The 26,780-nt window shown below is 48.9% G+C and overlaps 1 non-coding gene across 1 annotated transcript; it reads right to left on the bottom strand.

Annotated features, from left to right (window-relative positions):
* Positions 1 to 11,274: 11,274 nt before the first annotated feature.
* LOC112410549 (small Cajal body-specific RNA 16) lies at positions 11,275 to 11,461 on the bottom strand. Its single transcript, XR_003005448.1, has one exon.
* Between the last annotated feature and the right edge of the window lie 15,319 nt (positions 11,462 to 26,780).

Consider the following 26,780-nt stretch of genomic DNA (forward strand, 5'->3'; position numbering starts at 1 on the left):
CTACCCACCCCCCACCAGCCCACCCCTCTCTCCTCTCCCTTCCCCGAGCCTGGCTTCCCTTGAGCCTGGGGGGTGGGGGCAGTCATCCTTACCACCCGGCAGAAGGGGCCGGGTGGGTGCTGCCCGGGACAACTCCCCTTCCAAAGCCCCCTCCCCCGGGGGTTAGTCCCAGGAGACGACCTCTTTTGAAAGTGTTTTGCTCCCAGACACAGAAGGAACCGCAGCTTGAGAGCAGCAAATGAGAAGAAATCTATCATCCTCAGGAAATTGGTTCTGGCCGCCCGGCAGAGTGACAGTAATCACAGAGGCCCTTCAAGTGCCCGGCGAAATGCATAGGTTGGATAGTAACGCACCAGCTGTCCTCGGGACGCTTGTAACCACGAGGTGGGTGGGCCGTGGAGCAAGGGCTTAAATCAGGGGACATGGGGGGAGGCTCAGTCCCCAGAGGCTCCTTTCACAAAAAAGCCCGTATGGAGCCAGTCTGCTTTCAGCCTCCAGATACGTTTTCAGCCGGGTGAGAGCCCAGTGCTAAGCTCCCCAGGCTCGCATGCCTCCCACCGTGGAGAGCATCCGGGGAGATGGTCTGGGAGGGCAGGCTGGCCTTGAATGGAACTGACCAGATGTCCTGGCAGCAAAAACCCTGAGCAAGCTGACCAGCCAGAAGGCTGAAGGGGGAGCAATTTGTCCAGTGACCTCAGGCAAGCCTGAGCCTCTAAAAATCAAGCACAATAATTCCTAGTTTCTGAGGTTGCTCTGAAGATTAAATGACACCACGGACAGAAAAGCCAGCCTCCGCAGTGTAATCTCCCTCCCTCCCTCCCTGTACATCCCCAAGAACCAGGGCATGGGCTTGGCTATCCTACAGGCCCTAGAGGTGCACCTTCCATGCTGGCAGCCACACGTGACCACTGAGCACTTGGAGCGGGGCTGGTGCAAACCCAGATGAGCTGTGAGTGTAAAATACACACTGGATTTTGAAGTCGCAGTTAAAAAAAATAAGTACTTGGGCTTCCCTGGTGGTGCAGTGGTTGACAGTCCGCCTGCTGATTCAGGGGACACGGGTTCGTGCCCCGGTCCGGGAGGATCCCACATGCCGTGGAGCGGCTGGGCCCGTGAGCCATGGCCGTGAGCCATGGCCGCTGAGCCTGCGCGTCCGGAGCCTGTGCTCCACTGCGGGAGAGGCCACAACAGTGAGAGGCCCGCTTACCGCAAAAAAAACCCCCAAAAAAACCCAAGTACTCTCACTAATAATTTTTATATTGTATACTGAAACAATAGTTTTGTTATATTAAGTTAAATATATTATTACAATCAATTTCACCTGTTTCTTTTTACTTATTTTAATGTGGCTACCGAAAATCTAAAATTACTGGTGTGGCTCACATTATATCCATATTGGACAGGGCTGCCTCACATGGAATCAAAAGGAGTCCATCCCACGCTACAACTCCTGAAACCCACGCGCCTAGAGCCCGTGCTCTGCAGCAAGAGAAGCCACCGCAATGAGAAGCCCGCGCACCGCAACGAAGAGCAGCCCCCGCGCGCCGCAAAGAGAAAGCCAGCGCACAGCAACAAAGACCCAACACAGCCAACAATAAGTAAATAAACAAATAAATAAATAAATAAATGAATAGAGTCCATCCCAGAAGCTACAGGCGGCCTCCTGCAGGGTGAAGGGAGGTCACATGAGCCCCTGATGATGAGGGCTTTTCTCAACTGTGAAAAGCAATAGCTAGCTTACCAAGTCACTCTGTCAACCTCCCTAGGAGAGCTGGTACTTCTAGTGCCTGCAACATGCTTTACTTGTTAATCCTCACTTAAGTCTCATTAGAAAGAGCTGGGCCTGGGATGTGAACTGTTCAGCACGTGTGCACTTGTATGCAGTGTCACACTGTCTCCCCCAAGTGGCTCTGAGGCAACCTCCTCCAAGGCTGCCACCAACACCGGGGCAGAGGGCGCTCCTAGGCATGGCTTTGCCAACCCTCCTGCAGGTCTAAAGACAGACCCTCTCCCCTCAGAGAGGGGAGGTCAGGAGCTCCCAGGAAGAGTGTTTGGTGGGCTGACGGGGACCTCTTGGTAAATGTCATTTGTTTTTAATTTTTTTTTAATTTTTATTTTATTTACTTTTTGAAAAAAAGTTTTGGCTGCGTGGGGTCTTAGTTGAGGCATGCGGGATCTATCGCTGCGTCGCGAGGACCTCTCTCTAGTTGTGGCACGCGGGCTCCAGAGCGCGAGGGCTCAGTAGTTGCGGTGCACAGGCTTAGTTGCCCCGCGGCATGAGGGATCTTAGTTCCCCCACTAGGGATCGAACCCGCGTCCCCTACACTGGAAGGTGGATTTTCTACCACTGGACCACCAGGGAAGTCCCTAAATTTCATTTGTTGATCTAAAATATAAGCTGAGGCTGGTTAAGCAGCTACACACCTCAGTACATCCTGAGATGTGTGTCCGTGATGGGGGAGCCTTATTCAAACCCAGGCAGGAGCATTTTATGCGGTGCAGATGGATGTTCTGTCTACCCCTTCAAAGCCTTTTCTCTCAGGGCCCCCAGCCTTACGAAGAGCGCTCTGTTGTTCAGTGGTTAAAAGCAAGGGCTTAGAGATAGGGGCTTCAAGCCCCAGCTCTGCCACTCACTGGCTTTGTGGTCTCAGCGAAGTTACTTAACCTCTCTGAGCACGTCTCCATCTGTAAAACTATTAATGGCAGGAGCCTCCTGGGTTCTATGAGGATTCGATGAGGTCAAGTGGTCAGAGTCCCCAGCCGTGGTAACCACATAAGACAAGGTAGCTTCCACTACCAGAGGGTGCGGGTGATAACGGGGCTTTGGCCCACACACTTGCAGGAGGCTCCTGCACAGGTGCTCCTGAGGACCGTGCCGTCTGCCTGCACAGCTGGAGACACAGCTGCAACCTGGGCCCAACACCACCAAGAGCTATCAGGGCCACGGTGGGACTCGTGTCCTGGCCCTGGCTCCTCGGTGGGTCCCGCCGGCTGCCACAGCTGCAGGGCCCCAGGCCGGCTCTTCAAAGCCCACCTTGCACAGTGGACCAGCTGGCACTGCAAACTCTAATCCAACACACCTGGTCTCCTCTGCCTCGCCGCTGAGCATCCCCAAGGCCACCCTTCTCTCTGCACGCGCAAGCAATTCCTCAGGTGCTGCAGGCCACGCGCTGCTCCGCTTGTGCTTGAGGAGAGCTTGGGGCTGGCCCCGGGGAGATAGGCCTGTTCTCCAGAATGGGTTCCCACGCGCAGACTCGACATCCTGGCCCTCACCCTGCACATCGATGTTATGCTGGCGGTACCCTCCCTGTCCCACGGCCACTGGCTCACACAGGACTACGTGCTGGCTTTTGCCTTGCAGTTAGGGTTGCCAGGTAAAGTAGGGAATACCTGATTAAATCTGAATTTCACATAAACGACACAGAATTTTTTATAAGTATATCCCATGCACTATTCAGGACATACTGAAACTCAAAAAAAAATTCCTTGTTTATCTGAAATTCAAACCGAACTTGGGCGACCTTCTTTGCTTTGATTTGCTAAATCCGGCAGCCCTGCTTGGACTACTCTGGAGCGGGGCTTGGGGTTTGAGTGTGCAGAGTAGAGAGCGTCCACTCAGGGTTCAGGTTCTGGCTCTGCCACCTGCCAGCTCTGTTTCCCTGACCTCGAGGCCTCAGTTTCTCATCTGCAAAATGGAGATGACAGTCATGGTCCCTGCTTCGTATGACTGTCGCGGGGAGGAGATGAGACAGTGCACAGGAAACCTGCCACGTCGGAAGTGCTCCCCTGCCGTGTCGCGGATGAGAGAGGGAACGCAGCAGCGGGCTGGGGTCCAGCTCTCACAGCCAGGGTAGGACGCTCTCCTCCCCCAAAAGGGGGTGTGCTGGGAGTGTCAGGCACAAAGGCGCACATTTCCCAGGACACTGTGGCATTCGAACTCCAGGACTGCCCGGACCCCTAGGGGAAGTGTCCTGCCTGGTGGGTACGGAAGGCAGCCCTTGTCTGCTGGACCCTGGGCTTACTTGTGCCCCTTGACCCCTGAGTGAGGAAAGCCAGAGCCAATCAGAGGGGTGACAGGGCTTTGCCAGGTTCTCCTGGGCCTCTCTGAGCCACTGGACTGAAAGAGGGTAAAGAGATTTGGTTAAGATGAGCGGAAATCACCCAGCTAACCACCAGGCCGCACGCCAAGCATTCCCAGGCTTGTTTCCCCCTCTGGGTCATGACTTCTGCAAAAGCCGTGCCACTGCGTGATGCCGTTGTTTGTCAAATCAAAGCAAAGGGTCCCGACATTCAGTTAATCACTGCCAGTCTGCAAGGTTCCTGTTACAGGTATAGATGTGCTCGGCCTTCAGAGGGGACACTTTGAAAAGAATGACACAGAGAAGCAGGTCCGCTGCTTCGGCAAACATCATTTCCTGAGTGCCAGCTGCTGCCTGGCCCTTCCAACCCCCAGCAAGCTCTCCAAATGCTCTGCAAGGCATCGAGCAGAGACCTCTCCCAGTTGCCACGCCCCCAACAGGAACAGCCAGGTAAAAGGCTGTGCTTTCCAAATGCCCTTGGAGCTAAGTGTGACACATCTAGGTGCCCACAGGACTGTTCCCTCTGGAGGCTCCTGGGGAGAAGCCATTTCCTTGCCCTTTCCAGCTCCTAGAGGCTGCCACACTCCGTGGCACGTGGCCCCTTCCACCCCCTTCAAATTCAGCATCACATCTCCTCTCTGTCTCTGACCCTCTGATAAGGACCCTTGTGATGACCCTGGGCCCACGTGGCTAGTCCATGATGGCCTCCATCCCAGATTTCTTAACTTCATCACATCTGCAAAGCCCCTTTTGCCTTGTAAGGTGACATATTCACAGGTTCTGGGGTTGGGGTGTGGACGTCTTTGGGGGCCATTATTCAGTTGACCACAGTAACTGTCTTCTTCATCCCAAAGCCACTATACCCCTGTCCCTTTTGGCCTCGAAGGGTGACTGCAGAACTCTCTGGTCCTGGAATTACCCAGGTGAGAGCCAGCACCAGGCTCTGTGCTCAAGTACACCCCACCTTCAGGGGACGCCTGTCAACCTCTCCCAGGACTCTCTCTCCACATCCTGGTGGCGGCACCAGGATGGGCTGGCAGGGTCTACAGCTTAGCAAGCACCCAGCTGGGGATGAGATATTGGTTTCTGCTTCCAGCAGCACCACCCCCCCAACTCTGGGTGTTCACCTGGGGTACCACGCCCTCTCTCGTGTCGGTGGAAGGAAAGGGGCAAAGGCTCTCACTGCAAACCTGTCCTCCCCATAAGCCCGAGGAGGCTGGCAATGTCCTGTCTTGAGAAAGAGAGGCCAGATGCAGGGCAGCTGGACGTCATGAAAAGGCGCAGGACAGACAGCCCCAGGTGGCACAAGATGGGTCAGGTGAGTAGGACAGAGAATTGGCACTAAAGAGCCACAGAGCGGAAACTGTGAGCTGGGACCAGAGCTGGTCTCAAAGGACAGGTGGGCTCTGCTTAAGTGAGAACACGTGGGGTGTCTCAGGCTGGGCTGACCAGAATGGCCCGAGCAGGGCGTCTGCGTGCGGACAAAGGCGCTGACCCAGGAGGTCAGACTGACGAAGCCGGTGGCGCAGGCTCTGGAGGGCCCTGAATGCCGAGATAACTCTGGAAACCACATACGTAACAACACGTGTATCATGCGTGTTTGCCCGAGCCTGGAGAACGGTGCACAAGGACCCACACAGGCCACAGGTTGTCTTGGCCTGAACTGGGGTGGGGCAGGGGACCATCAGCTCCTTCCCATGCCTCTCCGCTGCTTAAGGAACACGTGATTTATGTGTTCCCAGCTCACAGAGAGACTGTGTAGGCCTCTGAACAGAACTGCCAGGCAGGTGGCTGGTTTGTTTCTGACCCGGCCTGTGGTCAGCAGCGCCACCAAGAGCCGTGACAGAGTAAAATTTATGTTTTTGAGGCAGGACAAGAAAATGTAGGCATAACATACTCCCTGCGCAGGTTGGGCCCTCCCTAATGGGCAGTGTATGTTAACCAGACCTCCTCAAAGGCAGGGATGTCTACTCAGCCATAAAGATCAACTCTTCTTCCTTTCTTCAGACACCAGCAAGGAATTCCTTAAGAACATTCCTTTCCTAACCCTGTCAGGGGTCATGGTGACCTGCTGCTTGCCTCCGACGTGCAGATCTGGACTATGTACCGTTGGTGAACTCTGTAAAACGTGTGTCATTTCGTCTCAAAAATACATAACTGTGCCTTCGACTTCTAAGAAGTGAAGCACCCCTGAGAGATTTCTGAGAAACTGTCTCCTGGGTTGTAATCCTCAGGTTGGCTTGAATAAAATCCTGTTTCTCTTTTTAACCGCCTATTGGTTCATTTTTGTCGACAGTGGCCACCAGCGAGCACAGCCGGGGCCATGGAGCAGCCCCTCCGGTTTCCGCCCAGGACACCTCTCTCCCCCTTCCTCTGAGGCTCTGGTCCTCAGGGAAAGTCCTCACGGTCTCCAGAAAACTCGGACACCAAAGGCTGACGCTCCTCGCTGGGAGGACCCAGGCTTCTGCTCCAATCACATGAGCTGAAGCCTTGCCAAAGCCACTTGTATTTGTTCCCAAACCTGTGCGTGCCAGCTGACCTTGTTCAGTAATACATGATTTAATAAAGGATGATGCAGACTGGTGAAATACTATAAAACAAACAGAAGTGTTGCTCCTTTTGGAGATAAAAACAAATCTAAGCTGTGTCGACAGAAATAACCAATTAACAATCTATAATAGGGATAGAAAAAAATTTTATTTGAGCCAAACAGGACTACAGCCTGGGAGACGGCCTCTTAGATAACTGAGCAACTGCTCAGAAGCAGGGTTTTCAGCATTGTTTTGTATCTTGTCAAAACAAAACATTAAACAAGTCAGGGATACAGTCCTTTAAGGTTTCAAAAAAAAAAACAAAAAAACCAAACCCCAAAACAAATCAGCAGGTACACAGTGAGTCAGTATAGCCTTGGCACCTGGGAAGGGAGTCTTATCATTGAAGGAGTACCAGCATTGACCTCCCAGGAAGGGAGGCATTTCATCTTTCTTTCTTTATTTTTGGCTGCGTTGGGTCTTAGTTGCAGCACGGGGGATCTTTCGTTGCAGAGCACTGCAGAGCGCAGGCTCTCTGCTTGTGGCGCGCAGGCTTAGTTGCTCTGCAGCATGAGGGATCTCAGTTCCCCAACCAGGAATCGAACCTGCGTCCCCTGCACTGGAAGGCAGATTCTTTACCACTGGACCACCTGGGAAGTCCCCACCTTTATTTTTCACATGGCCGTTCTTTACTTCCGGCCAATGCACCTTTTTCTTTAATGGCTAAAGCAGATGTACGACGTATGTTTGACAGGCCACAAGCAGGCTATTGTAGTTAGCATAAAATTCATGTTAAATCATGTATAAGCCATAATGATTTCCCCATACCTCAATACTGAAAATTTCTTCCATGAGTTGAATACTGTGGAGTCTTATATAAAGGTAAAAATATTTGTTTAATTAGGTGTGAGCGGGACAACTCTACAAGATTGGGGGGGGTCATAAAAATCTAGACGAATTTGCTCAGATTACTTCGCAAGCATATTTAAGACCTCCCTAAAAGTGTTTAGACCATGCCCACCAAAGATAAAAGGCCTCAGCTTCCTATCAAAACATTAGCAAATGGATGTCATCTTCTTCCATTTTACATTAAAATAAAATGTATGTAACATGTCTGTTTTTAATCCCCGCTTTACCTGACTTTTTGGATAAACCTAATTCCAGTCAGATTCTGCTGGTTTAGAAGGTTAAGAATCTCTACTCTATAGTCCCCAGCTGGCTGGGTGACGTGGGGCAAGGGGCTGGAGGTCCTATTTGAACCCTAGGGGAGGCCTGGATGATAAAAGGATGCAAAGTGCAGAGTCCAGAATCGGCAAATCCAGGGACAGAAAACAGATCAGAGGTGCCCAGGGGCTGGGGGGAGGGGGCTTCCTCTCCAAGTGATGGAAATATTCTGGAAGTAGGCAAGAGCTGAAGGTTTCACAACATTGTAAATGTACTTTAAAACAAACAAACTGAACCGCACACTTGAAAATGGTTAAAATAGTAAATTTTATGTTCTGTGGGTTTTACAAGCAAGTCCTGCCTGCTGTCCTCGGCACCCTCTGTACCTCTCGGCTTATTCCGAGCTGTGACTATACACGGCCTGGGTTTTATGGATCTGATCTGCTCTTCTGATTTGTCCTCTTGACACGCCCTTCTTTCCATGTTTGTTTGTAAAATGCACTGAAAATCCAGGGAAGAACGGAAATGCCCATGATGATGTGCCAGCTAAGACGTCTGAGCGCTTCACACAATCTGCTAACCCAACCCTCACAAGTGCCATCTGGCAGGAATCATCGTTAATTATGACCATCGTCCCCATTTTACTGAAACTGAGGGACAAACAGGGAAGTGGCCTGCCCAAGGTCACACTGCAGGCCAGCGGTGGAGCCTTTGGCTACATCTGCCCGTCAGCGCTGTTCCGCCCGGGTCATCTGAGCTGACGAGCTGCCGCTCCCAGCACTGCCCGAGGTGGCCGTGCCTCCCCTGACACCTGCAGCCCTTTTAGATTATTGGTCCATAAAGACCCACCAGAGGCTGGCCTTGAAGTTGCAAAGCTACATCTCGGCCTTGGTGGGCACTAGCGGGCCACATACTCTCGGGAGATGAGCTGCACGAATGAGGTGAGTGTGAAGTCGGGAGGGTCACCAAGTATGTCACGCAGGTACCTGGCTCTGGCACAACTAGGTCCAAAGTCCAAGATAACTCTTCTACACTGCATAAAAAAATGTATGTACTTTCTGTAACGCCCTGACCACAACACGAAGATAGCATGGAACGCTCTGATGATGGCACTACGTGTAGAACCACCACCATCACAGCTCAAAACACAGGCTGGTTTTTCCTTTCCGCACCTTAACAGACGGCAAAACATTCAAAGACAGTGGGACTTGGGAGAATTCTCTGCTGTGAAGTATGGCCCCAGCTAGTGCCAGCAGAGCCCCTAACCTCTGTAACAAAGCCTCCTGACCCTGTCATATGTGCACACACTAGGTGTCGGCGGGGGGGGTAGATTTCAGATCTTGGAGGGTATTTTATTGTGTTAACTTTTAAATTCTCTGAATATTCAGCCTTGCTGAAGTCGAACAAGTCTGACTTGGCGAGGGGGGGGTTCTGCGCCCACCGAGAAGCCTGGGGTCGGGGTGCTCAGGGACTAACTTACTGGTCCAGGGCACTGGCAGCACTGAGGGTGTGTGACTGTTGAGTCACTCTTCAGTCGGGAACTGCGCTGCCCACTGTGCCCCCTCGGAGGCCGAGGTGACACACTCAGTGCCTGGTCACCGGGCACGGAACCCATAACGTGTATGAAAAGTCTCCTTGGGGTCTGACTCCTTTTATTTGTATTCTCATACAAAACAGGGCATTAAACAGGTCAGCACTCAAAAACTATGTAGACAGGAGTTAAACCAAACAAACTTGGAAAGTGCTAAAACAAAACAATTACATTTCAGGCACACAGAACCAGGCAGAAACGAACTCAGCAGATTTTCACCCACCACACACACAAATCTTCCAGTGAACTCACCTGCAAAAAAAGCACACTTCATCAGTTTTTATTTGACTTCAGCAAGTCTGAATATTCAGAGAATTTAAGACTGTTAACACAATAAAATGCCCTCCAAGATCTAAAATCTACCTTCCACCAAGAATACGATGCAGCCGGTGCCCCGCAGCGACCAATCAGCCCCCTCCTTCCAAACCTACGGGCTCCACCCCAGTGACTTCCTAACCCACCACTGCAGGCACACCTGGACATCTGCCCACCACCACGTGGGGCCCTCCTGGCCCATAGTGGGCACAACAAGCCGAACTCTGACAAAGCCCCCCATAACTCAACACCAGCCCATCTATCCCTACCTATTCCTCCCTTTCTCTTGCTGTACAGTTCCCCAGTTTCCCCCCAACTTTTGAGTTCCCCACACCCTCTCAAGCACTTTCACACTTCCTCCCTTTGGTCACATGTTTCATCGGCTGGAAACGGCCTTTACTTCCTCACAGGGCCGCATTCTGCCGGGTTCCACTGGAAACGCTCCTTCCTGGGGTCCAGGGCACTTCCTGCCGTCTACCTCTCTGCATCCCAAACCCTGGAACACCAGGGACCACTTTTCTTGACAGCCCCTCCAAAGCGGAGATGTAACGCTTTGACCACTGTAGGTACTTCGATGAGTTGAAGAATCACTTCTCCATCTGTGTGCTGACAACAAAACAGGCAAAGGTAGGAGAAGGAGGAATATGCTGCTTCGTGAAGGAGCAGGCTGAACCACACCAAGAAAATAAAAACGAAAAGCAGTTCCACAAGCAGTTACTGTGTGAGATCCCCAGGAATGATCAACGTGTGGATCCTCCCCAAAGTGGAACCTGTCTCAGCCCTTCTTCAGAAGTGAAAGGGCATCTGTGTGCCACGATCTGTCACTGTCCCCTCCAACAGGTTCCAGAGCTACGCGCGGTCCCACACAGCGGCCACTAGGCGCACGTGGCCATTTACATTTAAATTAAAATTCCACTCCAGGCTTGGGGCCTGCTCCACAGGATGACACAGATAATAGACCAGCATCGCAGAAAGTTCTGCTAGACTGTGCTGCTCTGTACACAGGGCTCTTTTGAAGTTATAATTTTCAGTACATCATCTTCTTGTTTAAATCCCATACTAACCTCCTACTATTCTCAGGACAAACCCCAAATCCTAACATAAGCCACAGGCCCTGTGTCGTCTGGCCCTCCTCACCTTTCCAGCTTCGTTTCACACTGTTTTCCACTTTGCTTTCCAGGCTACAATGGCCTTTTTCCAGTTCCTCCACTAGCCATACTCGCTAGCCCACTGGACCTTTGCACATGCTGTCCCCTGGCCTTCCCACCAAACTCCTACTCATCCTTGAGTCCTTCAGAGTCCAGCTCAAGGGTCTCATCCTCAGGAAAGCTTTCCAGTCTCCATCAGATTCTTTGAGACACATATTCTCATTAGACTCTGCTTTCCTTCAGAGCACTCAACTCGGATTGAATTATACCCTCTTTAGGGTGATCACTTAATTTTATCTCCCCAACTGGGCTGTAGCTTCCCGAGAACAAGGGCCGTAACATCTCTGTATCCCTAACACTTAGCATGGTGGCTGGCCAAAGAATCAAAAAATATTTATTGAATAAAACATCAACACTGTTTATAGCTTTTCTTCTTTCAGCGAAAATCCTGTTTGCAGTATCATACATGATCATCAAACTTCTGCTAGAATGTTCACACCTGTTACTGCAAATTCAAAACCCAGGAAAAACCTCTCCTGGGAATTTACTTTAGGTCAGGGTCGGGCTGCCTGGTACAAGGCTGCACCCACAACTGGGCAGGTTCAACAACACAGGAGCCTCTTCCCAGACCATCGGCCTCAGGACACTGCGTCTCCACGCTTGACATACCTGGATCCTCCAAACTGAGGTCACTCCGAATACGGTCACCGACAAGAAGGAGCAAAGAGAGGCTGCATGCCTTCATCCAAATACCGGGGTCTGGAGAGCTCTTATTGCCTGAGAAATACCTGGGAAAAGAAAGTGATACCACGTACTCTAGGAGGATGAGTCTCACCGGATGTTTACACACCCCCAGAAACTCAGGCTGGCCCCCCAGCCGGGGAATCCAAGGCTTTTCTGTGCGGTGCAGCGCCTCCTACAGTAGCCCCTCACCCCGATTTTGGTGCCTGCATTCTCTCTCCTCCGTCCAAGCCGCAGTTGCTATACGGGGGGCGGTCCCAGAAGTCCAGGCCCCCAGAGCTTCGTTCCCGGCCCGGGGAGGGAACCGGCGCCGCGGGGCAGCATCACCCTGCGGGCCGGGGGTCGGCCACCCGTCGGGGTCGAGGGCGCACATCCCCTCGGACACCAGAAAGCACGTGCCGCTACTCTCTTCCTAATCCCGAGACAAAGCCGCTCCGAATACGCACTTCCGGCCGTAAGTGACGACTTACCATAGAGATGGCACCTAGAAGGTCGCCCTTAGCTTTGAAACTGGGTCCTCCATGGCCGCCTTAAAGGGGCCGCAGCCGCGAGATGTTGGTTAATGGGGAGGAGCGCTCTAGCGAGAGGGGAGGGTCCTAGAGCAAGAGAATCAGAAGGCCATCCAGGTGCCTGGTGCTGAGCGTGAATTATCCCTTTACTCCTAATGCAACCTTAGGCAGCGGGTAGGTACAATGATCACTTCTGTTTTCCAGGTGAGAAGAGCGGTGCTGCAAAGAAGATGAGTTACTTTCCCAAGCTTGGCCAGCCAGGAAGCCAACGGCCCTCTGCTTTCTATGTTAGGAATCACAACCCATCAGTTTTGGAATCTGCCTTTAGGCGGGGCGGTGCTCTGGTTAGCCACAGGCCCCCTCCAATCCCTATTGCTTTTCACTCACTGTTCTCCACATTTACAGCACCCGAGGTCCCAAGAAGGTGTTTGAATTTGTGACTTGGGGCCTCCAGCCTAAAAATCCCAACTCATTGGCACTCAAATTCTTCAGAATCTAGCCTGGTATGCTGCTGCTCTCTCCCTCCGTCAATTACGAGGCACTTCTCACCATGCCCCCTGAACACCCAACCCTGCCAGCCTCATCTTCCCAGAAGTCTTGAAGGACAGGATTTGTTTTTGCACGTGTAGTTCCTCACAGAGCCGGGCACCTGGGCGCTGCTCACTCCAGGTGTTGAGTGACATGGGAGGAGGTGAAGCAATCTGTCAGACAGGCTGTTTTGCTACTCACCATGTGGCTTAACCTCATGGGCCTCTGTTTCTCTGTATGTGAGATAAAAAGGCTGGACCGGGTCCCAGCCTTCATTTATCAGTAAACCTCTTTTTTTAGATGCAATATTTTTTCAGAAATCCAGTGGTTAAGACAGATAAACTTTCTAAAACCCAACAACGAAAAGATAAGAAACCCTATTTAAAAATGGGCAAAGGACTCAAATAAACGTATCTCCAAAGGAGACATACAAACGACTGATAATCACATGAAAAGATGCTCAACATCATTAATCATGGTACCACAGTGAGATACCACTCCTATCCACTAGGATGGCTAGAATCCAAAAATCTGAAAATAAGAACCATTGGGGAAGATGTAGAGAAACTGGAACCCTTGTACATTGCTGGTGGGAATGTAAAATGATGCCGCTGTGGATAATAGTTTGGAAGTTCCTCAAAAAGTTAAACATAGAAATGTCATGTGACCCAAAATTCCACTCATAGCTATACACCCCAAAGAATTTAAAATAAAGAGTCAGACAGGTACTTGTGCACCCATGTTCATAGCAGCTTGATTCACAAAAGCTACAAGGTGGAAACAACCCGAGTGTCCATCAACAGATGCATGGGCAAACAAAATGTGGTCTATACATACAGTGGAATATTATTCAGCTGTAGAAGGAGCAAAGTTTTGACATATGCTACCATGTGGATGAATCTTGAAAGCAGTGAAAGAAACCAGACAGGAAAGGTCTCGTATTGTATGATTCTATTCATATGAAATATCTAGCATAGGCGGCTCTTAGAGACGAAGTAGATTAGAGGTTACAGGGCTGGGGGAGTGGAGAATGAGGAGTTACTGCTTAATGGTCATGGAGTTTCTATTTGGGGCGATGAAAAAGCTTTGGAAGCAGATAGTGGTGATGGTTGCACAACATTGAGAATGTACTTAACGCCACAGACTGTACATTTTTAAACGGTTGGGGAACTTCCCTGGTGGCGCAGTGGTTAAGGATCCGCCTGCCATTGCAGGGGACACGGATTCGAGTCCTGGTCCGGGAAGATCCCACATGCCGCGGAGCAACTAAGCCCGTGCGCCGCAGCTACTGAGCCTGCGCTCTAGAGCCCACGAGCCACAACTACTGAGCCCGCGTGCAGCAACAAAGACCCAATGCAGCCAAAAATAAAATTACTTAATTAATTAATTTTAAAAAATGGTTGGGAATTTCCTGGCGGTCCAGTGGTTAGGATTCTGCACTTTCACTGCCGAGGGTGCGGGTTTGATCCCTGGTCGGGGAACTAAGATCCCGCAAGCCGCATGGCCGAAAACAAAAAAATTAAAATGGTAAGTTTTATGTCAGGTATATTTTACCATAATAAAATTTTTTCCTAATTAAAAATGATTAAAATAGCAACTTTTATGTTATTTATCTTTTAGCACAATAAAAAAAGAGAAAGTGGATAGAAAGTCCTTCAAGATACACGTTTTTAAAATAAATAAATAAATAAATTTATTTATTTTTGGCTGTGTTTACGTTGCTGTGTGCGGGCTTTCTCTAGTTGTGGCGAGCGGGGGCTACTGTTTGTTGCGGTGTGCGGGCTTCTCATTGCAGTGGCTTCTCTTGTTGCGGAACACAGGCTCTAGTGCGCGGGCTTCAGGAGTTGTGGCACGCGGGCTCTAGAGCGCAGGCTCAGTAGTTGTGGCGCGCGGGCTTAGTTGCTCTGCGGCATGTGGGATCTTCCCATACCAGGGATCGAACCCGTGTCCCTTGCATTGGCAGGCGGATTCATATCTACTGCGCCACCAGGGAAGCCCCAAGATATACTTTTAAGTGGAGAGAAAAGCAAGGCGGAGAAAAATATGTTTGCCGTGCTACCATTTACTTTAGAAATAATAAAAAAAGAATATTTATGTGTGGGGGAAAAAGGTAGGAGTTGCTCTGGTGGAAACAGGACAGTCCCCGAGGCCTCGAGCCAGCCTGGTCCCAGAGGTCTCCTGTAAGTTCTGTAGACCCCTCAGCCCACAGAGCAGAGGGTGCCAACCATGAGACACTCCCAGGGCTCTTCCCAGCTCTCAGGTCCTTGATCTCGGAGTGAAATGGCCTGAAAGGGAGTCCTTGATAGAGTCACACACACACCCCAGCCTCGGGGGAAGCAGAGGCTTAAGGGAAAGATTGGCATGAAACCCAATGCTAGAAACGCTACAGGGGAAGACAGTTCCCGGGAGCTACTAGTGACATGCAACTGTCCAGATCATTCTACACTATTCCCAGTGAGAAAGGACTTAGGGTCTCCAGTTGAACATTCTCTAGAGCACTGGACGTTAAACAAACATGTCTTTGCATCCTGTTTCCGTCTGCTGAAATGCTGCCCGGGTGTGGGTTCTTAACATTGAACCTCCAGCCCTGGTCTGTGACCGCACCTCAAGACAACAGTTTTCGTTTGTCCTCCTACATGATGAGTCTGCTGGCACCTGAGTGGGTGATGGAGGGAAACTTCGAACCCACAGGAAGAGACTTGTGAGAACATGTGTGGAGGATGTCACCCCTGCGTGTGGCTCCTGGAATATTCCCCAGCTGTCTCCTGCTCAGTCCATTCCAGCCCCTTCATGGAGTCGGCCCAGCTGCTCGAGGCACGGGGACGGCATGCTTGTTTTCCCCAAGAATACGTGTGTGTGTGTGTGTGTGTGTGTGTGTGTGTGTTATAGGAGGCTGTGTACTGTGAATGGGCCTTAGCATTTATGATGTTTCTTCCTCTGGATTACGTAAGAGTGTTAAAGCCGGCAGGAGTCCAGTCTTTCAAAAAGATGCTAAACTTTAGTAACAATGGATAATTAAACTGTGGTCTCTAAGAAGTAATTTTTTATGTGAAAAATGGCTGTGGGACACAAAAGGCCTATAGCAGAAAAGTTAATAAAAACTGAGCTAAAGAATAGTTCTATCAAGTCAAGATTTTGAGCTTCTCTCTCCGTCCACTAGAGGGCGGAATCCTACACCAGACTGTTCTCTTTTGTAACTTGGCACAAAGTTTTTTTGGTTTTTTTGTTTTGTTTTTGTTTTTGTAATTTAGCCAAGACCTTATTCACTGGAAATTTATACAGAAGGTTAATCTGCAGGGTTGGGCTCTTTCTTAGGAATCTGCCGGGGAGTCCCAGCTGCACACAGCTCCTGGGAAGTATTTATCATGTCATGGGCCAGCTGAACCAAGCTTGATCATAGGACAGTTGGCACAAATAAATTAATTAATTAAAATAAATATAATAAAATAGGACTCCTGTTTTCTTTCAACAACAGATTCCTAGTTAACAAAACCAAGACGTGGGTTTTTAATAACTGACTTCCACCAGCAGCTATGTAAGCCGTATTCCACCTGTGTGGGCCGTCCCCGCTGAGTCAAACTTCCAACATTTGTGCCCACTTGCAAACTTTACTTGGTTGTCATCTTCTGTCACGATGACTTACCGTAATGATCTATGGGCAAAGCTCCTGTAGATCCCCTTCACTAACGTGCCATCTCTGTTCCAAATTACTTGAAAGTTAATTACCCCTTTGAAAGTTAATGGGGGAGATAAAAAGAAGATATTAAGAAGTCAAAATGAAATAAAGGCCTCGCTTCCTCTGGTCATGTTAGATCTGTGTAAACACTGCTTGGTGTTTGTTTTCAGTTTTTTTCCTAAAGGGATCATTAGTGCACTAGTTTTAAAAGTGCATAGGATGAGGGAATTCTTTGGTGGTCCAGTGGTTAGGACTTGGTGCTTTCACTGCCGTGGCCCGGGTTCAATTCCTGGTTGGGGAACTAAGATCCCTAAAGCCGCGCAGCGGGGCCAAAAAAAAAAAATGTTCATAGGATGAAAAGGCTGACACTAAACAGCCATTCCCCACTTCCCACAGCCCTCAGCGCTCAGCTTAGTTCCTTCCTAGTTCACTCATCTCCCTGTTTCTGAATAACCTGTACGTGCTGCTCTTTGACTCACCCTCTTCATCCTGGCCCGTTGCCTTCCTTCCTGGTGGATTCAGGCTGAGCTCTCAGCACCTGCCCTCTGCTTCCCTGTGTCCATCCTCCCAATGCAAGCATCCTATATCATTTCTGTTTTCACCGTTCAGAGGTTACACGATCGTGCATGTGCAAAATCACTCTTTGCCTTTTTATTTTCCCCCATAGTTGTCTTGCCGTTTCTCTGGCTGAGTTTTCTTTGCTGATTCTTCCTGCATTTACGGTAGCCTCTTAGCTGATTCTTCCTGCATTTACGGTAGCCTCTTAGCATAACTTGACACGAGCGAGGTCAACCACATTAAGTAATCTATCCATTCTAATTTCTTTTTAGATGAGTGAAAGAAGACTTAAAACAATTTAGTTATGAGTATGTGTGAAAGTTTTATCACAATCTCGTAGGCAAGGGGAGAGGCCCCTATAGGCCAAACCAAAAGTTCATTTTTTTGGATGCAACTAGAGATTATTCATACTAAGTGAAGTAAGTCAGAAAGAGAAAGACAAATACCGTATGATATCACTTATATGTGGAATCTAAAATATGATACAAACGAACCTATCTATGAAGCAGAAACAGAATCACGGACATAAACAGACTGGTTCCCCGAGGGGAAGGGGGTTGGGGGAGGGATGGAGTGGGAGGTTGGGATTAGCAGATGTGAACTTCTATAGATAGAATGGATAAACAACAAGGTCCTACTGTATAGCACAGAGAACTATATTCAATATCCTATGATAAACCATGATGGAAAAGAATATTAAAAAACAGAACGTATATATAACTGAATCACTTGGCTGTACGGCAGTAATTAACACCACACTGTAAATCAACTATACTTCAATTTAAAAGAAACGAAGTTTGGGCTTCCCTGGTGGCGCAGTGGTTGAGAGTCCACCTGCCGAGGGGGGGGGACACGGGCTCGTGTCCCGGTCCAGGAAGATCCCACGTGCCGCGGAGCGGCTGGGCCCGTGAGCCATGGCCGCTGAGCCTGCGCGTCCGGAGCCTGTGCTCCGCAACGGGAGAGGCCACAACAGTGAGAGGCCCGCGTACTGCAAAAAAAAAAAAAAAAAAGAAGTTCATTTTTAGGTACGTATATTTTATAAGAAAGTATCATTGCCAGGCTAAATACAGTAAGAATCACTGGCTAATGGTCCTGACAATCAGCTGGGTGGGTAGGTAACTGGTTTCCCAGATAACTCCTTATGAACTTTATCAGGGATGCCAATCTCTTCCCCAAAGGAAGATATGAATTACATCAGGCTAATAAGAAAGAGGGACTATAGTCCCTCTTTTTGTCCTGGGCATCATACCTGTTTTGGTTAAATACCTGACTTGGTCAAGAAGGGCCATCTAGTGGTGTTTTTGTTCTAGGAACAAAAATGAAAGTGTCCTAGTTCAGCGCTACCGAAACAATGTGCACAAATCCCCTGGAGGTTTATCGGATGCGGAGTCTGGAGCTGCAGGTAGGTCTGGGGCGGGCCTGGGACTCTGCCTTTCTCACTAGCTCCCAGATGCTGCCAGTCTGGGGACCACACTTTGAGGAGTGAGGGAGGGTGTTGTTAGTCGCTTTGTACTTTTTTCACAGATGGATGGTGGATTTAACTGTAGTGTATGATACCTGCACAGTTGTGATCACTGGCAGTACTTATACACATTGATGTCATGCCTTTGAGCCAGCGTTCTGTATTGGGGAAGAATTTCCCAGCACAGTCTGTAGTGTTAGCAATTTCTTATAGTCTATGCCCCTGGGCCTCTTAGAGGATGTAAACTGGGTTCTGTGAGGCCTCTTACTTATGCGGGTGCAGCAAGAGGCAATGGCAAACACCCAAAGTCTTCCTTGCTGTTTGCTTAAAAAATCTGGAGTCACGTGTTGGGGAAATATAATTCAAAACAAACTCTCCCACCTTTCTGAGGAGCTGGGACTTTTCATCCTCAGGGCAGAGGCTGTGGAGGAAGAAGAAATTTTCCTCTGCCATTCTAGGTTCTTCTGGCTGGTCCAAGAATGAAAGTGACAGGAGACAGATTAACAGGAGAAAAATCACACAAAAGATTAGTAACATGTATACATGGGAAAGACCCAGGAAGACTGAGTAACTCACCAAAATCGCCCAAACCGTCACCTTAAATACCATCTTCAGCTAGAGACGAAAGAGGATGTTGGGGGTGAGGGTTTGGGACTTCAAAGGGGAGGAAGGCAATTCACCTGCAGATGGGAAAGCAAATGTTTGGTGGACAAACGTTTGCGGGGCCCCAGACACAATGTGACACAGCGTGGACTCTGACCTTCAGGCCCTGACGAATTTCCCCACATTCTTCGCAGATACCTCTGGTGATACCTCAGGCCCTTTATCTAAATTCTTTCGGGCAGTTAAGGGGAAGGAAATAAAAACTTTGAGGCTTCTGTTTCTTAAAAGTAATCAGCCTAAATTAATCCTCATGCCAAAGAGAAAACTTTTGGGTGGGGGGCAAATTCTGCTCCTCTACAAGGTCAGAGGCTGAATTGATTACAGAGAAAGGGCTGAGAAGGAGGGTCCAGGGGTTCAGAGAACGCAGAGGGAGCCAGAGGCCTGGAGTGTGTGGTGAGAGCTGGGGTGTGTGGGAGTGGGTGTAGGGAACAGCTATGGTGCTGAGACCGATGTCAGGAAAGAGAAGCTAAAAAGTGTTCTTTAGGGTAACTTTGAGGCATCCACTCAGTGCAGGGTTGTCAGAGTCAGCAAGTAAAAATTCAGGACACACAGTGAAATTTCAGACAAACAATTTTTTTTTTTTTTTTTAGTATAAGTAAGTCCTAAATATTATATAGGCCACGCCTATACTATAGAAATGTGTTATCTGAAATTCAAACTATGGCTGGCGGTTCTTCATTTTTTTTCTGTCGACCATCATTCAGTGAAACCCAAATGATTTTTAAACGCCCCCTTTTGGCTTCGTCACTAGGCTGAACGGGCTCTGACTGGGCTGGAGACTGTCTTCGATCCTGTTCACCCCCTCAGGACATTTATGACTCCATCTTGAACAAAAGTGGGAACTGAGCTCCTGAAAAACAGCCCGATGGTTCACAAACACCCCCTCCACCCATTTAGTGTTGCTGGTGACAGATTTAATGCCACGGAGTTAGAGCAGACTTATCCATGTCCCCCCGCCCCGTTCGCCTGTGTTAAGGTCTGTCACGGACCCTCCGGTTTCCCCTTCTGGCTCAACAGCTTGTCCCACTCATCAGTGGGAACAAAGTGCTCATTAGTGAGACTTTGGTTAAGTCTCCCTCCCTCTCCCAGGCCCCTGAACTTTGGCGTGAGTCCAGCTAAAACCTTCTCTGACCTCCTCTCCCACCCAGCCACCCTTCCCTCCACTTGCGCCCAACCTGCTTCTTGCTAGCCGTCTTCACCGCTCCCGATGAAGGAAACTCCCTTCTTGCCTCACGCCTGACGTGCTCCCGGATCTGGTGGGTCACAGTGATTTCCCTGCGGCAGTGGTCCTGCCCCCACCTCCCTTGCAATAAGCCTTCCCAATAAAGTCTCTCTTCCCTAAGTCTGGATTCGGTTTTTACTTGACACCAGGCAGCCAAAAGGCCCGGTTCTGTTGGGGTTACAGGTACACAGAGGCCTCAGTGAGGTCAAATGGACTTTGGAGCTGGGTGGCACCGGGTTTAGGCCGCAGCACCACCACTAGTTTGGTCCTGTGTGCGTGTGGCCTTTGCTCTCGCTGTCCCTGGCCCTGGGATGCCCTTCCCTCCACTTTCCTCTACCCGCTGTTCCTTGTGATTCTGCTCTCAGCACAGATCCCACCAGGGTTCCCTCCCCTCTGCTCCGGGCCCAGGCAGGGACCCCGTGAGCGCTCCCCCGAAGGCATTACTTCTGTGTGCTTTACTCTTTGAGGGGGTCTTTCCTCAACCAGCTGGTCTGTCCCGGGGCTGTGGTGACTGTCTCACTCACCCCTCTATCCCCAGTGCCTGGCACAGGGCCTGAGGGTGCAGTCCATGTCTGTGTGTGACAAGTGGACACTAATCTGGGACCCTGGGCAGGAGCTGGCCCTCACTGAGCCCACGTCCCCCTTGCAACATGAGAGGCTCAAGGAGGTGACATCTGCAAAGCGCATAGGCCCTACTAGGCCTGTAATAAATTATGCTTACCATTCTCTTTTCATTATATAGTATCTACTTTTCTCTTTTCATCATATTATATAGTACCTTCTTTTTAGAGAACATTCAAATTAACCTCAAAAGGACTAAATGAGGGTAAGTTTATGACAAAGATTCTTTGTTTGACCAAACTTTACTCAGACTCCTGGACCTTCTCTTAGGCCCATCTGTGCACCTCCCTGTAAAACCTAGTTTTAGCAAGAGACCCGCTGAGTCAGTTTAAACCCTAACCCCCCACTCCCGATAACTGATCAGGTTCCTCACCCTCTACCATCCCCCAGGTGATGTCTGAAGCCCCCTAGCTTGCCTTCAGCAAGAATCCTGTTAGTTCACTTCAGCCAGAACCCATTTTACTCCTCATGTTTCCTCTTAGTAATTTTCCATAACTTTCCACTTGCCCACACTGTATTCCGAGTTGAGCCCAGTCTCTCTCCCCGTTGTAAAATCTCATTGCAGTGGTCCCAGTCCCACTGTGATAGTCTGGAATCCGTTCTCCTTACCATCTCTAACAAGGGTTTTGAGTATTTTTTTTTTCTAGCATTTAACAGTAAAGACGTGAACTCCAGTGTCAGGGAGGAAAAATGTTTCTTCTACCTTCTGAGGTCTGTTAATTGGGGGCCTGCAAAAGACAGTTTAGCAAAAGAAGAGACAGATTTTTAAAATTCACACAGGTCTGCAGGAGTTCATGGAAACTGTGATTCAAGGAGGTGGTTAGAATTGGGAGCTTATAAACCATCTTAATAAGGGAAGCGGCACGGGAGGGGAAGAAGGACAATTATGGGAAAGCAAAAGACTTTTAGGAAAGATAAATGGCGCTTTAGGAGAATAGATGGGAGCTATGGTAGTTTTACGTCTGTTAGGGGGAATTCTCATCTGGGTATGGATGTCTCTCCAGAGAGAGGAGTCTTCCCAAGTTGTGATCCTAGCCTCGGGAGAGGATTTGTGACTATTGAATTATTTTGGGACGTTCTGCTTTCAGGCCTATAAGGGGGAGTTCAGAGAATAAAACAATAACAAAACTCTTATTCTGGATCCCTTCACCTGCCTTTGTCTTTTCTAATTTTGGTACAAATCAAGGAAATCACCCTCTACTTCCCTCTTCCCAAGTAAGAGGAAACTGAAATGACTCAGATCTGCTCTAGAGGCAGGAGGTGTCAGGCTCGGGGCCCCAGTCCTGGGTGTTCCCCTGCTGTGACCTCACCTCTGACATCTGACACGCCCGTGAGTCCTTGGGTGACAACAGAGTTCCACTCTGCGCAAGGCCAGGGACTTGTCCATCACCTAAAAGTTCATTTGTTCCCCTAGGCATGCAATTTACCATCAGGGAATTGCTTATGAACTGGGGGGAAACAGCTGCTCCGTGTGGGGTTATAATGACTTCAGATTCCGGAGCAGGGATGAAGAATCTTATTTATTCAGGCAACCACGCTGTAGACACACAGGGGAAGGAACCAAGACCTATGAACCTAAAATAGCTTCCACCTAAGGACCACCTAGCCCACATCGGGCAACAGGCTGAGTGTGGCACCTGCATCTCATTTACTCCTGGGAACAGGTTTCTGAAGCCGGACGATTCTTTTCTCTACTTCGTAGAGAGAGAGGGCCAGGAGCACAGGGACAGCCCGGCAGGCAGCTGGTGAACTTGGAGCTTGAAGGTGGGCCATGCCCAACTCCCACCGCCATGCAAAGTAAAGAGAGAGTCTCATTCATTTGGTTTTAAGCCAACAAAATGTAAAATTGTTAACAGTATTTTAAGTACAGAATATCTATTATATATCAATATTTCCATTTTCTGTTAGGCCCACTTAACGAAGCCGAAGCCGTAGAAGGAGAGAGAGAGGGAGATTGACTGAGTCCAAGAGACAGGAAAAGAGGAGTGGACGCTGTGAGGACCAGACCAGCACACTCTCCCCTCTGCACACATGGGGACAGGGACAGGGAAGGGAGAATGAATCACAACCCTGGGCTTGCTCAGACCTGGGGTGGGGGGTGACCCCAGTGACTTAAAGGGGCCGGTCTTTTTTTTCCTTTTTGGCTGCTCTGCTTGGCTTGCGGGATGCAGGGATCGAACCCACATCCTCGCCAGTGAAAGCGTGGAGCGCTAACCACTGGACCGCCAGGGAATTCCCAAGGCGCTCGTCTTAGCTCTTGCTGACATCCGGGCTTATTCCACAGTGCTTCTAAAGGTTTTACACATGCAAACGTTCAGGTTGTTGTTTAAGCTTTATCTTGGAGCCCACTAGCTCTGCCAGTGACACCCCAAAGTCCCTTTGACAAAGGGCCTTTGCTGCTGGGTTCCATTCCACAGCCTCTGCACAAGACAATTTGGGGTTGACATTTCTGTCATTGTCTTCCACCCCCTCCACCCCGCATACTCCCGCAGGTAAAGGAAACAGGGGCCCAGAGGGAGGGGACCCGGTTTTATAAGATGATTGTATAAATGTGACGTTTCATGTTCTGAATGATGTTTCATCTCAGTTCTGCTAAAACCATGGTCATCTCAAGAAAAAACTCCTGATGACACAGGAGTAAAGGATGTTTAATCAGATTTTCTAACTGCCTCCCTCTGAAAGGAACGAAACGAAACTAACTGTTAAAGGTCTACTTTTTTTCTTTTTTTTTTTCCTGGGCCGTGCCATGCGGCATGCTGGATTTTACTTCCCCGATCAGGGATCGAACCTGTGTCCCCTGCAGTGGAAGCACGGAGTCTTAACCACTGAACGCCACGGAAGTCCCTTAAGGTCTATTTTCTATCTCCCTTCTGTACCGTTTGTTTTTTGTGCCTGGCATTGGAAGCATGTACTGTTCCATATAGTCTAAAAAGAACAAAATAATCCACAAGTGCTTAGTACCTACTCATTTTCAGTCATCAGAGCCCCCAGTTTCACTCCAGTTGGACAGACTGTTATCTACTACATTAACTAAACGCAGAAAATGCCAATATCCTATGTGCACATTTTTGGAAAGCGGCGTCCTAATTTGTCAGCCTGCAAACATTTTCCTTGGAATACTCTGGGCTCCCCTGTGCTTCTCGATTCCGTGCTTTCTGTGTAAACAACATAATAGTTGGAACCAACTGCAGGACAACTGCTTCGTTTTAACTTTTGCTGTGTTACCCAGAATAGAGGTGTGGACTTATTCACTGAGGAACATTCTTTCCTGTCTAGAACACGAGGCTCTGAACAGTGGCTCTTTGGCTGGAGTAATTAGACAGTTGACTGAGCTCCAAGAGGTTGCTGGGTTGCAGGGAGAGGAAGTGGCCGGTATCGTTGGACTGTAAGAAAACAATTGTTTCAGCGGGGACAGTTCTCAGTGTCCTCCAGAGAGCCTGGGTCTTGCAGGGATCAGTTAAGGAAGTGACTCTGGGAAAAGGGTGATAATGACGTGTGAGGACCCAGCTAGAAGGCTGTGTAGGGGAGGATTTTCATCCCTGGTCCAACTGCCTTTATGAATAAGAGAAGCCTGATGCATCTTTGATATTTAATTCTTAAAATTATCCCCAAACTGGAAGCAACCATACACAAAAGGGGGAAGTTGATTAAACTAATGACGGTCCAGCCGTACGGCGGAAAGGGGCTTATGATAATTTAATGAGCGAGGAAGAAAACAGGTTTCAGCATATTGCATGATTCCACTTATATCCACAAAGCCCCAGATCAGGCAAAAGTAATTCTATGGTGATAGAGATCAGCAAACTGGTTATTTGGGGGAGGGGTATATGTGCTGAGCAGAGGAAAGGGAACTTTGGGGACAGGAAATACTCTTTATCTTGATTCACAGGGCTGTTAATTGAGTGTCTGCATGTGTGAAAACATCTAAAATTTGTGCTTTTCAGTATGTGTAAGATATACCTCAATAAAAAAGAAAACATTGTGTGCATACCATGTGGTTTCATTTATAAAGTTCACGAGCAGGAAAGCTAGGCTATGTGTAGAAGTCAAGAGGGGGTTGCCTTTGGGGAGCGGGTGACTGGGAACAGGATAAGGGGGCTTCCAGGGGGCAATCGTGTTAGAGTTCTTGACTGGGGCTGTAGCCACACGGGTGTTTTCTCTTTGTGATCGTCCAGCTGTATGCTGGGGATTTGTGATTCTCTGTTCCATTGCTGTACTTCAATAAAAGATTATCTGAAAATATTATGTACAGTATGGTCCTACTTTGGGGGGTTCAAAATACACATGCAAAGAAATAAACCTGGGAGGAGGGCCATTGTATTCATTTCCTGTAGCTGCTGTGACAGGTTACCACAAAGTTAGTGGCCTAAAGCAACAAATGTATTGTCTTACAGTCCTGGAGGTCAGAAGTGTGACTGAGGTCGCACTGAGCTGAAGTCAAGCCGAAAGCAGGAACCTTGTGCTTACATTGGGCCACTTGGGTAACCCAAGCTAATCTCCCTTTTTTCTCTGATTAGCATCCTTAATTCCATCTGCAACCTTCATTCCGCTTTGCCATGTGATCTAACATATTCACAGGTTCTGGTTTTAGATGTGGACATCTTTGGGGGCCATCCTTTTGCCAACCACAAGCGTACAATACAAAGTTAAGAACGCTAATTTCCTTATCTGTATCTTCAGAAGTTTTCCTGGGAATACACATATTGCTTCTGAGGTGAGAAGAATTAAATCTCAGTTGTCTATATGGATGGTGTCTTTCCAAGGTGTGGTCAGCCTCCTGGCCAGGACAGTCCTGGGCAGGTAATAGTGTACCCGAGACGTCAATGTTCTAAAGGATGAAACAAAAAGCACTATATATATATAAAAAAATGTATATTTATATATATAAAAAAACATATATATATCATTATATACACATATAAATATAAATATATATATATATATACACATAACCTTGCTGTATACCTAAAACGTTGTAAATCAACTATACTTCCATTTAAAAAAAAGAAGAAATAATAATAAATAAGAAGAAAAAAAAAAGCACCTAAGCCTTGAGCAGATCACTGCCCTTGGAGACTCTCTGTTCCTTCCAGGCATGCAGAGTAATCTTCTTATCCATAAAAACAGCTTTTCTGCTTAAAATTTTTTTTTTTTTTGCGGTATGCGGGCCTCTCACTGTTGTGGCCTCTCCCGTTGCGGAGCACAGGCTCCGGACGCACAGGCTCAGCGGCCATGGCTCACGGGCCCAGCCGCTCCGTGGCATGTGGGATCTTCCCGGACCAGGGCACGAACCCGTGTCCCCTGCATCGGCAGGCAGACTCTCAACCACTGCGCCACCAGGGAAGCCCACTGCTTAAAATTTTGATTGAACTTTAAAGTTGAAAATTTGAAATAAAAGGATGCTTTACTACGGAATTTTGAAAATATGTGAAACAAGCGAATTACATTTTGGGGTTGGAGTATTGGAAACTTGCCAGTGGTACCTTAACATTCCTTTCCGCAGGGGGTTGCCTGGGCACCTTCCCAGGGTCTGTGAGGGGTAGCACGTCCTCTGCCTACAGAACCACTGAGAGTGTGAAGTTGGCATGGGTTTCTTCCAAGTCACCCCTTTGCCTTCCTTGCCAGCCCTCCTCTCTTGGGTACTTTCTGGGTCACAAGCTGAATGCACCCCAAAACGTATCTGCAGCCACAGACTCGATAAAGAACAAGTTAAGAAATGCCAACCGAGATAAGTTTGTCTCTCTGATCGCCTGCCCCTGAAATACTGCCAGTCTGAGGTTATCACTGCCTTTGGGACAAACAACAATTCACAAGTGAAGAAGACCCTTAAGGCTTCATGCTTCCCAAGGAGTTACACGTGAGACACGAGTTCTTACTGTGTCTTAATGTGTCTTCTGCCATAGTTGCTCCCAACTCTGATATAATAAACACAGCCTCTTACCCTACTCACAGGCCTAACATACTCCCAGGCA

Source organism: Neophocaena asiaeorientalis, unplaced genomic scaffold, assembly GCF_003031525.2.
Source record: "Neophocaena asiaeorientalis asiaeorientalis breed wild unplaced genomic scaffold, Neophocaena_asiaeorientalis_V1.1 scaffold30, whole genome shotgun sequence".
NCBI lineage: Eukaryota > Metazoa > Chordata > Mammalia > Artiodactyla > Phocoenidae > Neophocaena > Neophocaena asiaeorientalis.